Source organism: Ambystoma mexicanum, chromosome 13 (genome assembly GCF_040938575.1).
Source record: "Ambystoma mexicanum isolate Mex_15411 chromosome 13, UKY_AmexF1_1, whole genome shotgun sequence".
NCBI classification, from domain to species: Eukaryota; Metazoa; Chordata; class Amphibia; order Caudata; family Ambystomatidae; genus Ambystoma; species Ambystoma mexicanum.
In genome coordinates, this window is record NC_090938.1 from 357581383 (window position 1) to 357594266 (window position 12884).

Here is a 12884-nt window from a genome sequence, read left to right on the forward strand (position 1 = left end):
CATCAACGTCCCTGAAAATAGAGAAAGGCGTGCAACCCAGAACCGCTGTACTGTTCAATAGAGTAAGGGCTTCACCGTGATCATCTGCATCTGTCATCACAAGATTATCAAGGTCTTTTTCTTGAAGAAATTAGGTCCAGAAAGCCGACCTTCCCCACAGACTATTCAGACACCTTGCGCTTGTGGCTTTGTTATAGGCCCGAATCCATTGGTAAAAGGTTGCACAGGTACAATGTGCAATATCAGTTCCTATTCAACAATGTTCAAGAAAATTACCATTTGGAGGCCCTGATGAGGATCGAACTCACGACCCCTGGTTTACAAGACCAGTGCTCTGCCACTGAGCTACAGAGCCCCTCAGGTTATGATGCATAACAGCAACACAACGAGCACACAACACGCGTGTACAGCAGATTAGCAGTCCATCCCCTTAACCACTCGGCCACCTCGTCTACAGGGATTATGTTAGGCATTCAAGTCTTTACAGGTAATAACACAAACATCTTCAAAATAGAACCACAATGCGTTCCTTGTTGAGGTACATCCAGCCGTTTGCAGGAAAACTGCCTCACTTGCTGTTGAGAAAAATTCATCAAAGTCCTGGGGTGTTTATAGGCATCGCCAAGATGACATTGGGAGGTGTTTCAATTGACACGTGTTGAATATGAGGAAGAGCATCATGCTGGCTCCAGTGGCACTGCCTGCAGCATGACAAAAATGTAGAAGGGACATTTGACTGCACCATTGGCTGAACATCAGTGGCAAAGTGTATATCAGGCTAAAAGGTAAGCTCCAGTGGCACAATATGGGCACTACAAGGCACCCATAATTTGGTGTCAGCTAAAAAGACAATGCCAGAGCTTGTGGGTGCTTTTGTACACTTGTGTGTGTGTTTGTGGGTGTAGTTTCATGTCGAAAACCAAAACACAGCAGCTCCAGTGGCGCAATCGGTTAGCGCACTGTACTTATACAGCAGTACATGCAGTGAGCAATGCCGAGGTTGTGAGTTCAAGCCTCACCTGGAGCAACTTTGGAACTTTTTACTAATTCACCTCAAAACTGAATTATTGAACCAATAAATGTTCTGGACATTTTTTGGTTCACCTCAAGGTTTCCTTGATTGTCAGTTAATGTTGTATGACAGCTCCTCTGCCTTTTAGACATGGAATACTCATTGCAAGTTATTTATGGGGTGTTTGCGCTTTAAATACAGCTACGGAGGGTTTTTGAAAATAGAACAGAAAATAAAAAATGTCAACTGTTATTATACTCCATTTTCTGCTGAGCACCACTTACGGAAGACATTTGTAAAGGTAGAAAAAGGGTTACTGGAGTAGGATCCAGGAGACAATATCAACTTACAAAGAATAATGTTGTCTATTTACTGCATTATCGCCTTTGAAGCAAACCTCTGAGAATAAATACCCTTTCACTAATCAGGCAGTCACTTTGATAAAATCAAGCAGAACAAGGATGCTGATAGGAACTCGCCTCATTTGCATATGGGCTAGGGCTTCTGGGAGCCATGAGAATTAGGAGTTGAAGGTTTTGCAGATCGAGATTGCTAAAGGGCTGGGCATTTGCACAGACCTCTCCATGCCTGAAGGGTGCCGAAGGTTAGTTGCAAGTGGTCCCCTGCTCACCCTACCTTACACAGGGCCATGCCCAGTTAGGCCCCTCAGGGCTAGGCCCGGCAGGGCTAAGCCCGGCGTTTGTCAGGGGAAGTGGAAGTGCCTGGACCCCTGCTCATCATACCTCAGAATCTGGTCTAGCTATTGCAGACATGGGGAATGGTGCTTATATCCCATTGACAGCGCCCACAAGCTGCATACTAATAGCCAATGATGTGTGAATGCGGTCAGGGTAGCAGACATATAGAACAATTGGGTGGGTTCGCTTCCGAACTGGATGCACAGGAGCAGGAGAGAATGGCTGTTGGCGATGTATGCAACTTGCTCTGCGTGAACACATCTACCGACCCCTTCCCCTACACACACGGGCACATACACACACACACACACATAGCCATTGGAGCTATGCAGAGCTAATCAGAAAGATTGGTAATCATTAGAACATGAAAGATATGTGTTCATTTTTTATTAAACTTGTGGACTCCCGCAGAAATGGAGGGACTCACATCTCTAATTGAGGCTTGCTTACCTCTATACAAATGTGTTTGCTGGCTGTCTTTCTTCAACTGGTATGTGCGGTTGTGTCTGTCTTTGTCTTTCAACACGACTGGCACGTTTACATTATCAAAGAGATGATTGTATGGAGATGGGGAACACCCCTCCGTTGCATTGTGAACTTGAACAGTCTTTTCACCAAAGCAGCTACATGCGACATTGCAAGGTTTTTGTCAGTCTTTGCCTGAAAACATTAGGCCTTCCTCTCGAACTCTATTTCACTCCTTCTGTGGAAGACTTCAATTATGAGGATGCATCCCTTCATAAAAGGTTCTCTGTAGATGGTGCAACTCTGGCTTCTCTTCCCCGTGCTTTTTGAAAATAATCCGCCCGCCCGAGGCCCTGATGAGGTTTGAACTCATGACCCCTGGTTTACGAGACCAGTGCTCTGCCACTGAGCTACAAAGCCACCTGCTGCTTGCTCACAGCCAACAACAGAAAGTGCAAAGAAACCATGGGTTTTACCTAGGTAGATCTCCAGGTATATGAATTTCTGGTTGTGTAAAAATGGCTGTATATCTCTGCATGTGTTCAGTACGTCATCATACATCTGATTTGCGAAAGCGTGTGTGCTTATGTTGGTGATACATTGTCGGTATGCGTTTGAGTATGTACTTTTACGGGTATGTATGTATTGAGTAGGATGCTGAACAGGTTCATGAGTTTAGATAGCAGGTCAGAATGATGGCAAAAGGAACATGTAAAAGGCAGACAACTAAAAGAAAAAAGAATTTGGGATGTAAGCTTGGGAATTTACTAACTGCGCTGATTTTGGCTCCTATAATAGTAAAGAATGGAAACCTACGAGGAAAGTCTTTGACTAATTTCATTCTCCGCCTGCACCAATGAACTTATTTTTACATCTCTATTTCCATATCTGTACTCATTCCTGTCTTTCACAGGGAGGTTGAAAGACTTTGGTCTATGTTTAAATGCAGACTATAAAGAAAAAATACGACGAAGGTGGGATTCGAACCCACGCGTGCAGAGCACAATGGATTAGCAGTCCATCGCCTTAACCACTCGGCCACCTCGTCTGTTTGGGAACGGTGCTCGAGTCCCATGCTTAAAGAAGAGATAAAACAATGGTGGTGCAAAGTCAGTGAAAAATAGATCATGTTTGTCATAGTAGAAACAAGATCGTTGACTCGTTATTCCTTACCCGGCCATTGATAGATAAACACATCAAGTTGAAGTTCAGAAAAATATAACAAGAGCTCCTGGAGGGTTCACAACACTAATCCAGAGGAAGGTGCTTGAGCTTCCGTATGGCACACCATTAGTAGTAAAACAAGCATAACGCAAGCTCCAGTTTCCCAGTGTTTGGCATAATTCAACGTTTCCAGCCAAGATCAAAGTTCAGATGCTGCTGCTTCCTGTGATGTCATTGAATTTAAATAGTGAGTGATGGCAATAACCCTTTTCCAATTAAATTTTGCCACATCAACGTCCCTGAAAATAGAGAAAGGCGTGCAACCCAGAACCGCTGTACTGTTCAATAGAGTAAGGGCTTCACCGTGATCATCTGCATCTGTCATCACAAGATTATCAAGGTCTTTTTCTTGAAGAAATTAGGTCCAGAAAGCCGACCTTCCCCACAGACTATTCAGACACCTTGCGCTTGTGGCTTTGTTATAGGCCCGAATCCATTGGTAAAAGGTTGCACAGGTACAATGTGCAATATCAGTTCCTATTCAACAATGTTCAAGAAAATTACCATTTGGAGGCCCTGATGAGGATCGAACTCACGACCCCTGGTTTACAAGACCAGTGCTCTGCCACTGAGCTACAGAGCCCCTCAGGTTATGACGCATAACAGCAACACAACGAGCACACAACATGATGTTTACTGGGTAGACATATTTGAAGGGTGTGTGAGAATGTATGTATATGATTGTGATTTGACCTGTTTTTTTCTGGCCGATTTTTTGAGGAGCAGCTAATTTGTGCGTATTCCGCACAATTTTAGGGTGACTAATGAGGAGATGTGATGCGTGAAAGTTGAAAAAAACATGTACATGGCAGCAGAGAGACAATATGGATATTACCTTTGCTTTTTTAAATTTCTATCCGGATTCTGGCTCAAAGGGTAGTCAAGCACAGCAGATTGCATTCCTGCCAGTAACACGACAACCTTGTTTGTGTCCTTCTTAATCAACTAACATGCATATTTTCACTTTTGTCTGTATGTTCTTTGAAAGCCAATGGCAATGGTGCTTAGAGCAATGCAGATGTTTAAAAAAGATTTCAAAAGTTAAAATCGACGAAGGTGGGATTCGAACCCACGCGTGTACAGCAGATTAGCAGTCCATCGCCTTAACCACTCGGCCACCTCGTCTACAGGGATTATGTTAGGCATTCAAGTCTTTACAGGTAATAACACAAACATCTTCAAAATAGAACCACAATGCGTTCCTTGTTGAGGTACATCCAGCCGTTTGCAGGAAAACTGCCTCACTTGCTGTTGAGAAAAATTCATCAAAGTCCTGGGGTGTTTATAGGCATCGCCAAGATGACATTGGGAGGTGTTTCAATTGACACATGTTGAATATGAGGAAGAGCATCATGCTGGCTCCAGTGGCACTGCCTGCAGTATGACAAAAATGTAGAAGGGACATTTGACTGCACCATTGGCTGAACATCAGTGGCAAAGTGTATATCAGGCTAAAAGGTAAGCTCCAGTGGCACAATATGGGCACTACAAGGCACCCATAATTTGGTGTCAGCTAAAAAGACAATGCCAGAGCTTGTGGGTGCTTTTGTACACTTGTGTGTGTGTTTGTGGGTGTAGTTTCATGTCGAAAACCAAAACACAGCAGCTCCAGTGGCGCAATCGGTTAGCGCGCGGTACTTATACAGCAGTACATGCAGTGAGCAATGCCGAGGTTGTGAGTTCAAGCCTCACCTGGAGCAACTTTGGAACTTTTTACTAATTCACCTCAAAACTGAATTATTGAACCAATAAATGTTCTGGACATTTTTTGGTTCACCTCAAGGTTTCCTTGATTGTCAGTTAATGTTGTATGACAGCTCCTCTGCCTTTTAGACATGGAATACTCATTGCAAGTTATTTATGGGGTGTTTGCGCTTTAAATACAGCTACGGAGGGTTTTTGAAAATAGAACAGAAAATAAAAAATGTCAACTGTTATTATACTCCATTTTCTGCTGAGCACCACTTACGGAAGACATTTGTAAAGGTAGAAAAAGGGTTACTGGAGTAGGATCCAGGAGACAATATCAACTTACAAAGATTAATGTTGTCTATTTACTGCATTATCGCCTTTGAAGCAAACCTCTGAGAATAAATACCCTTTCACTAATCAGGCAGTCACTTTGATAAAATCAAGCAGAACAAGGATGCTGATAGGAACTCGCCTCATTTGCATATGGGCTAGGGCTTCTGGGAGCCATGAGAATTAGGAGTTGAAGGTTTTGCAGATCGAGATTGCTAAAGGGCTGGGCATTTGCACAGACCTCTCCATGCCTGATTGGTGCCGAAGGTTAGTTGCAAGTGGTCCCCTGCTCACCCTACCTTACACAGGGCCATGCCCAGTTAGGCCCCTCAGGGCTAGGCCCGGCAGGGCTAAGCCCGGCGTTTGTCAGGCGAAGTGCCTGGACCCCTGCTCCTCATACCTCAGAATCTGGTCTAGCTATTGCAGACATAGGGAATGGTGCTTATATCCCATTGACAGCGCCCACAAGCTGCATACTAATAGCCAATGATGTGTGAATGCGGTCAGGGTAGCAGACATATAGAACAATTGGGTGGGTTCGCTTCCGAACTGGATGCACAGGAGCAGGAGAGAATGGCTGTTGGCGATGTATGCAACTTGCTCTGCGTGAACACATCTACCGACCCCTTCCCCTACACACACGGGCACATACACACACACACACACATAGCCATTGGAGCTATGCAGAGCTAATCAGAAAGATTGGTAATCATTAGAACATGAAAGATATGTGTTCATTTTTTATTAAACTTGTGGACTCCCGCAGAAACGGAGGGACTCACATCTCTAATTGAGGCTTGCTTACCTCTATACAAATGTGTTTGCTGGCTGTCTTTCTTCAACTGGTATGTGCGGTTGTGTCTGTCTTTGTCTTTCAACACGCCTGGCACGTTTACATTATCAAAGAGATGATTGTATGGAGATGGGGAACACCCCTCCGTTGCATTGTGAACTTGAACAGTCTTTTCACCAAAGCAGCTACATGCGACATTGCAAGGTTTTTGTCAGTCTTTGCCTGAAAACATTAGGCCTTCCTCTCGAACTCTATTTCACTCCTTCTGTGGAAGACTTCAATTATGAGGATGCATCCCGTCATAAAAGGTTCTCTGTAGATGGTGCAACTCTGGCTTCTCTTCCCCGTGCTTTTTGAAAATAATCCGCCCGAGGCCCTGATGAGGTTTGAACTCATGACCCCTGGTTTACGAGACCAGTGCTCTGCCTCTGAGCTACAAGGCCACCTGCTGCTTGCTCACAGCCAACAACAGAAAGTGCAAAGAAACCATGGGTTATACCTAGGTAGATCTCCAGGCATATGAATTTCTGGTTGTGTAAAAATGGCTGTATATCTCTGCATGTGTTCAGTACGTCATCATACATCTGATTTGCGAAAGCGTGTGTGCTTATGTTGGTGATACATTGTCGGTATGCGTTTGAGTATGTACTTTTATGGGTATGTATGTATTGAGTAGGATGCTGAACAGGTTCATGAGTTTAGATAGCAGGTCAGAATGATGGCAAAAGGAACATGTAAAAGGCAGACAACTAAAAGAAAAAAGAATTTGGGATGTAAGCTTGGGAATTTACTAACTGCGCTGATTTTGGCTCCTATAATAGTAAAGAATGGAAACCTACGAGCAAAGTCTTTGACTAATTTCATTCTCCGCCTGCACCAATGAACTTATTTTTACATCTCTATTTCCATATCTGTACTCATTCCTGTCTTTCACAGGGAGGTTGAAAGACTTTGGTCTATGTTTAAATGCAGACTATAAAGAAAGAATACGACGGTGCAGAGCACAATGGATTAGCAGTCCATCGCCTTAACCACTCGGCCACCTCGTCTGTTTGGGAACGGTGCTCGAGTCCCATGCTTAAAGAAGAGATAAAACAATGGTGGTGCAAAGTCAGTGAAAAATAGATCATGTTTGTCATAGTAGAAACAAGATCGTTGACTCGTTCTTCCTTACCCGGCCATTGATAGATAAACACATCAAGTTGAAGTTCAGAAAAATATAACAAGAGCTCCTGGAGGGTTCACAACACTAATCCAGAGGAAGGTGCTTGAGCTTCCGTATGGCACACCATTAGTAGTAAAACCAGCATAACGCAAGCTCCAGTTTCCCAGTGTTTGGCATCATTCAACGTTTCCAGCCAAGATCAAAGTTCAGATGCTGCTGCTTCCTGTGATGTCATTGAATTTAAATAGTGAGTGATGGCAATAACCCTTTTCCAATTAAATTTTGCCACATCAACGTCCCTGAAAATAGAGAAAGGCGTGCAACCCAGAACCGCTGTACTGTTCAATAGAGTAAGGGCTTCACCGTGATCATCTGCATCTGTCATCACAAGATTATCAAGGTCTTTTTCTTGAAGAAATTAGGTCCAGAAAGCCGACCTTCCCCACAGACTATTCAGACACCTTGCGCTTGTGGCTTTGTTATAGGCCCGAATCCATTGGTAAAAGGTTGCACAGGTACAATGTGCAATATCAGTTCCTATTCAACAATGTTCAAGAAAATTACCATTTGGAGGCCCTGATGAGGATCGAACTCACGACCCCTGGTTCACAAGACCAGTGCTCTGCCACTGAGCTACAGAGCCCCTCAGGTTATGACGCATAACAGCAACACAACGAGCACACAACATGATGTTTACTGGGTAGACATATTTGAAGGGTGTGTGAGAATGTATGTATATGATTGTGATTTGACCTGTTTTTTTCTGGCCGATTTTTTGAGGAGCAGCTAATTTGTGCGTATTCCGCGCAATTTTAGGGTGACTAATGAGGAGATGTGATGCGTGAAAGTTGAAAAAAACATGTACATGGCAGCAGAGAGACAATATGGATATTACCTTTGCTTTTTTAAATTTCCATCCGGATTCTGGCTCAAAGGGTAGTCAAGCACAGCAGATTGCATTCCTGCCAGTAACACGACAACCTTGTTTGTGTCCTTCTTAATCAACTAACATGCATATTTTCACTTTTGTCTGTATGTTCTTTGAAAGCCAATGGCAATGGTGCTTAGAGCAATGCAGATGTTTAAAAAAGATTTCAAAAGTTAAAATCGACGAAGGTGGGATTCGAACCCACGCGTGTACAGCAGATTAGCAGTCTATCGCCTTAACCACTCGGCCACCTCGTCTACAGGGATTATGTTAGGCATTCAAGTCTTTACAGGTAATAACACAAACATCTTCAAAATAGAACCACAATGCGTTCCTTGTTGAGGTACATCCAGCCGTTTGCAGGAAAACTGCCTCACTTGCTGTTGAGAAAAATTCATCAAAGTCCTGGGGTGTTTATAGGCATCGCCAAGATGACATTGGGAGGTGTTTCAATTGACACGTGTTGAATATGAGGAAGATCATCATGCTGGCTCCAGTGGCACTGCCTGCAGCATGACAAAAATGTAGAAGGGACATTTGACTGCACCATTGGCTGAACATCAGTGGCAAAGTGTATATCAGGCTAAAAGGTAAGCTCCAGTGGCACAATATGGGCACTACAAGGCACCCATAATTTGGTGTCAGCTAAAAAGACAATGCCAGAGCTTGTGGGTGCTTTTGTACACTTGTGTGTGTGTTTGTGGGTGTAGTTTCATGTCGAAAACCAAAACAAAGCAGCTCCAGTGGCGCAATCGGTTAGCGCGCGGTACTTATACAGCAGTACATGCAGTGAGCAATGCCGAGGTTGTGAGTTCAAGCCTCACCTGGAGCAACTTTGGAACTTTTTACTAATTCACCTCAAAACTGAATTATTGAACCAATACATGTTCTGGACATTTTTTGGTTCACCTCAAGGTTTCCTTGATTGTCAGTTAATGTTGTATGACAGCTCCTCTGCCTTTTAGACATGGAATACTCATTGCATGTTATTTATGGGGTGTTTGCGCTTTAAATACAGCTACGGAGGGTTTTTGAAAATAGAACAGAAAATAAAAAATGTCAACTGTTATTATACTCCATTTTCTGCTGAGCACCACTTACGGAAGACATTTGTAAAGGTAGAAAAAGGGTTACTGGAGTAGGATCCAGGAGACAATATCAACTTACAAAGATTAATGTTGTCTATTTACTGCATTATCGCCTTTGAAGCAAACCTCTGAGAATAAATACCCTTTCACTAATCAGGCAGTCACTTTGATAAAATCAAGCAGAACAAGGATGCTGATAGGAACTCGCCTCATTTGCATATGGGCTAGGGCTTCTGGGAGCCATGAGAATTAGGAGTTGAAGGTTTTGCAGATCGAGATTGCTAAAGGGCTGGGCATTTGCACAGACCTCTCCATGCCTGATTGGTGCCGAAGGTTAGTTGCAAGTGGTCCCCTGCTCACCCTACCTTACACAGGGCCATGCCCAGTTAGGCCCCTCAGGGCTAGGCCCGGCAGGGCTAAGCCCGGCGTTTGTCAGGCGAAGTGCCTGGACCCCTGCTCCTCATACCTCAGAATCTGGTCTAGCTATTGCAGACATAGGGAATGGTGCTTATATCCCATTGACAGCGCCCACAAGCTGCATACTAATAGCCAATGATGTGTGAATGCGGTCAGGGTAGCAGACATATAGAACAATTGGGTGGGTTCGCTTCCGAACTGGATGCACAGGAGCAGGAGAGAATGGCTGTTGGCGATGTATGCAACTTGCTCTGCGTGAACACATCTACCGACCCCTTCCCCTACACACACGGGCACATACACACACACACACACATAGCCATTGGAGCTATGCAGAGCTAATCAGAAAGATTGGTAATCATTAGAACATGAAAGATATGTGTTCATTTTTTATTAAACTTGTGGACTCCCGCAGAAACGGAGGGACTCACATCTCTAATTGAGGCTTGCTTACCTCTATACAAATGTGTTTGCTGGCTGTCTTTCTTCAACTGGTATGTGCGGTTGTGTCTGTCTTTGTCTTTCAACACGCCTGGCACGTTTACATTATCAAAGAGATGATTGTATGGAGATGGGGAACACCCCTCCGTTGCATTGTGAACTTGAACAGTCTTTTCACCAAAGCAGCTACATGCGACATTGCAAGGTTTTTGTCAGTCTTTGCCTGAAAACATTAGGCCTTCCTCTCGAACTCTATTTCACTCCTTCTGTGGAAGACTTCAATTATGAGGATTTATCCCGTCATAAAAGGTTCTCTGTAGATGGTGCAACTCTGGCTTCTCTTCCCCGTGCTTTTTGAAAATAATCCGCCCGAGGCCCTGATGAGGTTTGAACTCATGACCCCTGGTTTACGAGACCAGTGCTCTGCCTCTGAGCTACAAGGCCACCTGCTGCTTGCTCACAGCCAACAACAGAAAGTGCAAAGAAACCATGGGTTATACCTAGGTAGATCTCCAGGCATATGAATTTCTGGTTGTGTAAAAATGGCTGTATATCTCTGCATGTGTTCAGTACGTCATCATACATCTGATTTGCGAAAGCGTGTGTGCTTATGTTGGTGATACATTGTCGGTATGCGTTTGAGTATGTACTTTTATGGGTATGTATGTATTGAGTAGGATGCTGAACAGGTTCATGAGTTTAGATAGCAGGTCAGAATGATGGCAAAAGGAACATGTAAAAGGCAGACAACTAAAAGAAAAAAGAATTTGGGATGTAAGCTTGGGAATTTACTAACTGCGCTGATTTTGGCTCCTATAATAGTAAAGAATGGAAACCTACGAGGAAAGTCTTTGACTAATTTCATTCTCCGCCTGCACCAATGAACTTATTTTTACATCTCTATTTCCATATCTGTACTCATTCCTGTCTTTCACAGGGAGGTTGAAAGACTTTGGTCTATGTTTAAATGCAGACTATAAAGAAAGAATACGACGAAGGTGGGATTCGAACCCACGCGTGCAGAGCACAATGGATTAGCAGTCCATCGCCTTAACCACTCGGCCACCTCGTCTGTTTGGGAACGGTGCTCGAGTCCCATGCTTAAAGAAGAGATAAAACAATGGTGGTGCAAAGTCAGTGAAAAATAGATCATGTTTGTCATAGTAGAAACAAGATCGTTGACTCGTTCTTCCTTACCCGGCCATTGATAGATAAACACATCAAGTTGAAGTTCAGAAAAATATAACAAGAGCTCCTGGAGGGTTCACAACACTAATCCAGAGGAAGGTGCTTGAGCTTCCGTATGGCACACCATTAGTAGTAAAACCAGCATAACGCAAGCTCCAGTTTCCCAGTGTTTGGCATCATTCAACGTTTCCAGCCAAGATCAAAGTTCAGATGCTGCTGCTTCCTGTGATGTCATTGAATTTAAATAGTGAGTGATGGCAATAACCCTTTTCCAATTAAATTTTGCCACATCAACGTCCCTGAAAATAGAGAAAGGCGTGCAACCCAGAACCGCTGTACTGTTCAATAGAGTAAGGGCTTCACCGTGATCATCTGCATCTGTCATCACAAGATTATCAAGGTCTTTTTCTTGAAGAAATTAGGTCCAGAAAGCCGACCTTCCCCACAGACTATTCAGACACCTTGCGCTTGTGGCTTTGTTATAGGCCCGAATCCATTGGTAAAAGGTTGCACAGGTACAATGTGCAATATCAGTTCCTATTCAACAATGTTCAAGAAAATTACCATTTGGAGGCCCTGATGAGGATCGAACTCACGACCCCTGGTTTACAAGACCAGTGCTCTGCCACTGAGCTACAGAGCCCCTCAGGTTATGACGCATAACAGCAACACAACGAGCACACAACATGATGTTTACTGGGTAGACATATTTGAAGGGTGTGTGAGAATGTATGTATATGATTGTGATTTGACCTGTTTTTTTCTGGCCGATTTTTTGAGGAGCAGCTAATTTGTGCGTATTCCGCACAATTTTAGGGTGACTAATGAGGAGATGTGATGCGTGAAAGTTGAAAAAAACATGTACATGGCAGCAGAGAGACAATATGGATATTACCTTTGCTTTTTTAAATTTCTATCCGGATTCTGGCTCAAAGGGTAGTCAAGCACAGCAGATTGCATTCCTGCCAGTAACACGACAACCTTGTTTGTGTCCTTCTTAATCAACTAACATGCATATTTTCACTTTTGTCTGTATGTTCTTTGAAAGCCAATGGCAATGGTGCTTAGAGCAATGCAGATGTTTAAAAAAGATTTCAAAAGTTAAAATCGACGAAGGTGGGATTCGAACCCACGCGTGTACAGCAAATTAGCAGTCCATCGCCTTAACCACTCGGCCACCTCGTCTACAGGGATTATGTTAGGCATTCAAGTCTTTACAGGTAATAACACAAACATCTTCAAAATAGAACCACAATGCGTTCCTTGTTGAGGTACATCCAGCCGTTTGCAGGAAAACTGCCTCACTTGCTGTTGAGAAAAATTCATCAAAGTCCTGGGGTGTTTATAGGCATCGCCAAGATGACATTGGGAGGTGTTTCAATTGACACGTGTTGAATATGAGGAAGAGCATCATGCTGGCTCCAGTGGCACTGCCTGCAGCAT

The 12884-nt window shown here is 43.7% G+C and overlaps 15 non-coding genes across 15 annotated transcripts; 3 read left to right on the plus strand and 12 right to left on the minus strand.

The window, feature by feature from the left end:
- Nucleotides 1-283: 283 nt before the first annotated feature.
- On the minus strand, nt 284-355 carry TRNAT-UGU (transfer RNA threonine (anticodon UGU)). The gene has a single exon. It is a non-coding gene; the product is annotated as a tRNA-Thr (tRNA).
- Nucleotides 356-932: 577 nt separating this feature from the next.
- TRNAI-UAU (transfer RNA isoleucine (anticodon UAU)) lies at nt 933-1027 on the plus strand. Its single transcript has 2 exons — nt 933-970; nt 992-1027. It is a non-coding gene; the product is annotated as a tRNA-Ile (tRNA).
- A 1496-nt stretch (nt 1028-2523) lies between these two features.
- On the minus strand, nt 2524-2595 carry TRNAT-CGU (transfer RNA threonine (anticodon CGU)). The gene has a single exon. It is a non-coding gene; the product is annotated as a tRNA-Thr (tRNA).
- Nucleotides 2596-3141: 546 nt separating this feature from the next.
- TRNAS-GCU (transfer RNA serine (anticodon GCU)) lies at nt 3142-3223 on the minus strand. Its single transcript has one exon. It is a non-coding gene; the product is annotated as a tRNA-Ser (tRNA).
- A 687-nt stretch (nt 3224-3910) lies between these two features.
- TRNAT-UGU (transfer RNA threonine (anticodon UGU)) lies at nt 3911-3982 on the minus strand. Its single transcript has one exon. It is a non-coding gene; the product is annotated as a tRNA-Thr (tRNA).
- A 465-nt stretch (nt 3983-4447) lies between these two features.
- Nucleotides 4448-4524, minus strand: TRNAS-GCU (transfer RNA serine (anticodon GCU)). Its single transcript has one exon. It is a non-coding gene; the product is annotated as a tRNA-Ser (tRNA).
- Nucleotides 4525-5004: 480 nt separating this feature from the next.
- TRNAI-UAU (transfer RNA isoleucine (anticodon UAU)) lies at nt 5005-5099 on the plus strand. The gene is made up of 2 exons: nt 5005-5042; nt 5064-5099. It is a non-coding gene; the product is annotated as a tRNA-Ile (tRNA).
- Nucleotides 5100-6585: 1486 nt separating this feature from the next.
- On the minus strand, nt 6586-6657 carry TRNAT-CGU (transfer RNA threonine (anticodon CGU)). Its single transcript has one exon. It is a non-coding gene; the product is annotated as a tRNA-Thr (tRNA).
- Nucleotides 6658-7950: 1293 nt separating this feature from the next.
- Nucleotides 7951-8022, minus strand: TRNAT-UGU (transfer RNA threonine (anticodon UGU)). Its single transcript has one exon. It is a non-coding gene; the product is annotated as a tRNA-Thr (tRNA).
- Nucleotides 8023-8487: 465 nt separating this feature from the next.
- On the minus strand, nt 8488-8564 carry TRNAS-GCU (transfer RNA serine (anticodon GCU)). The gene has a single exon. It is a non-coding gene; the product is annotated as a tRNA-Ser (tRNA).
- A 480-nt stretch (nt 8565-9044) lies between these two features.
- TRNAI-UAU (transfer RNA isoleucine (anticodon UAU)) lies at nt 9045-9139 on the plus strand. Its single transcript has 2 exons — nt 9045-9082; nt 9104-9139. It is a non-coding gene; the product is annotated as a tRNA-Ile (tRNA).
- A 1486-nt stretch (nt 9140-10625) lies between these two features.
- On the minus strand, nt 10626-10697 carry TRNAT-CGU (transfer RNA threonine (anticodon CGU)). The gene has a single exon. It is a non-coding gene; the product is annotated as a tRNA-Thr (tRNA).
- A 546-nt stretch (nt 10698-11243) lies between these two features.
- TRNAS-GCU (transfer RNA serine (anticodon GCU)) lies at nt 11244-11325 on the minus strand. The gene has a single exon. It is a non-coding gene; the product is annotated as a tRNA-Ser (tRNA).
- Nucleotides 11326-12012: 687 nt separating this feature from the next.
- TRNAT-UGU (transfer RNA threonine (anticodon UGU)) lies at nt 12013-12084 on the minus strand. Its single transcript has one exon. It is a non-coding gene; the product is annotated as a tRNA-Thr (tRNA).
- Nucleotides 12085-12549: 465 nt separating this feature from the next.
- On the minus strand, nt 12550-12626 carry TRNAS-GCU (transfer RNA serine (anticodon GCU)). The gene has a single exon. It is a non-coding gene; the product is annotated as a tRNA-Ser (tRNA).
- Nucleotides 12627-12884: the final 258 nt, after the last annotated feature.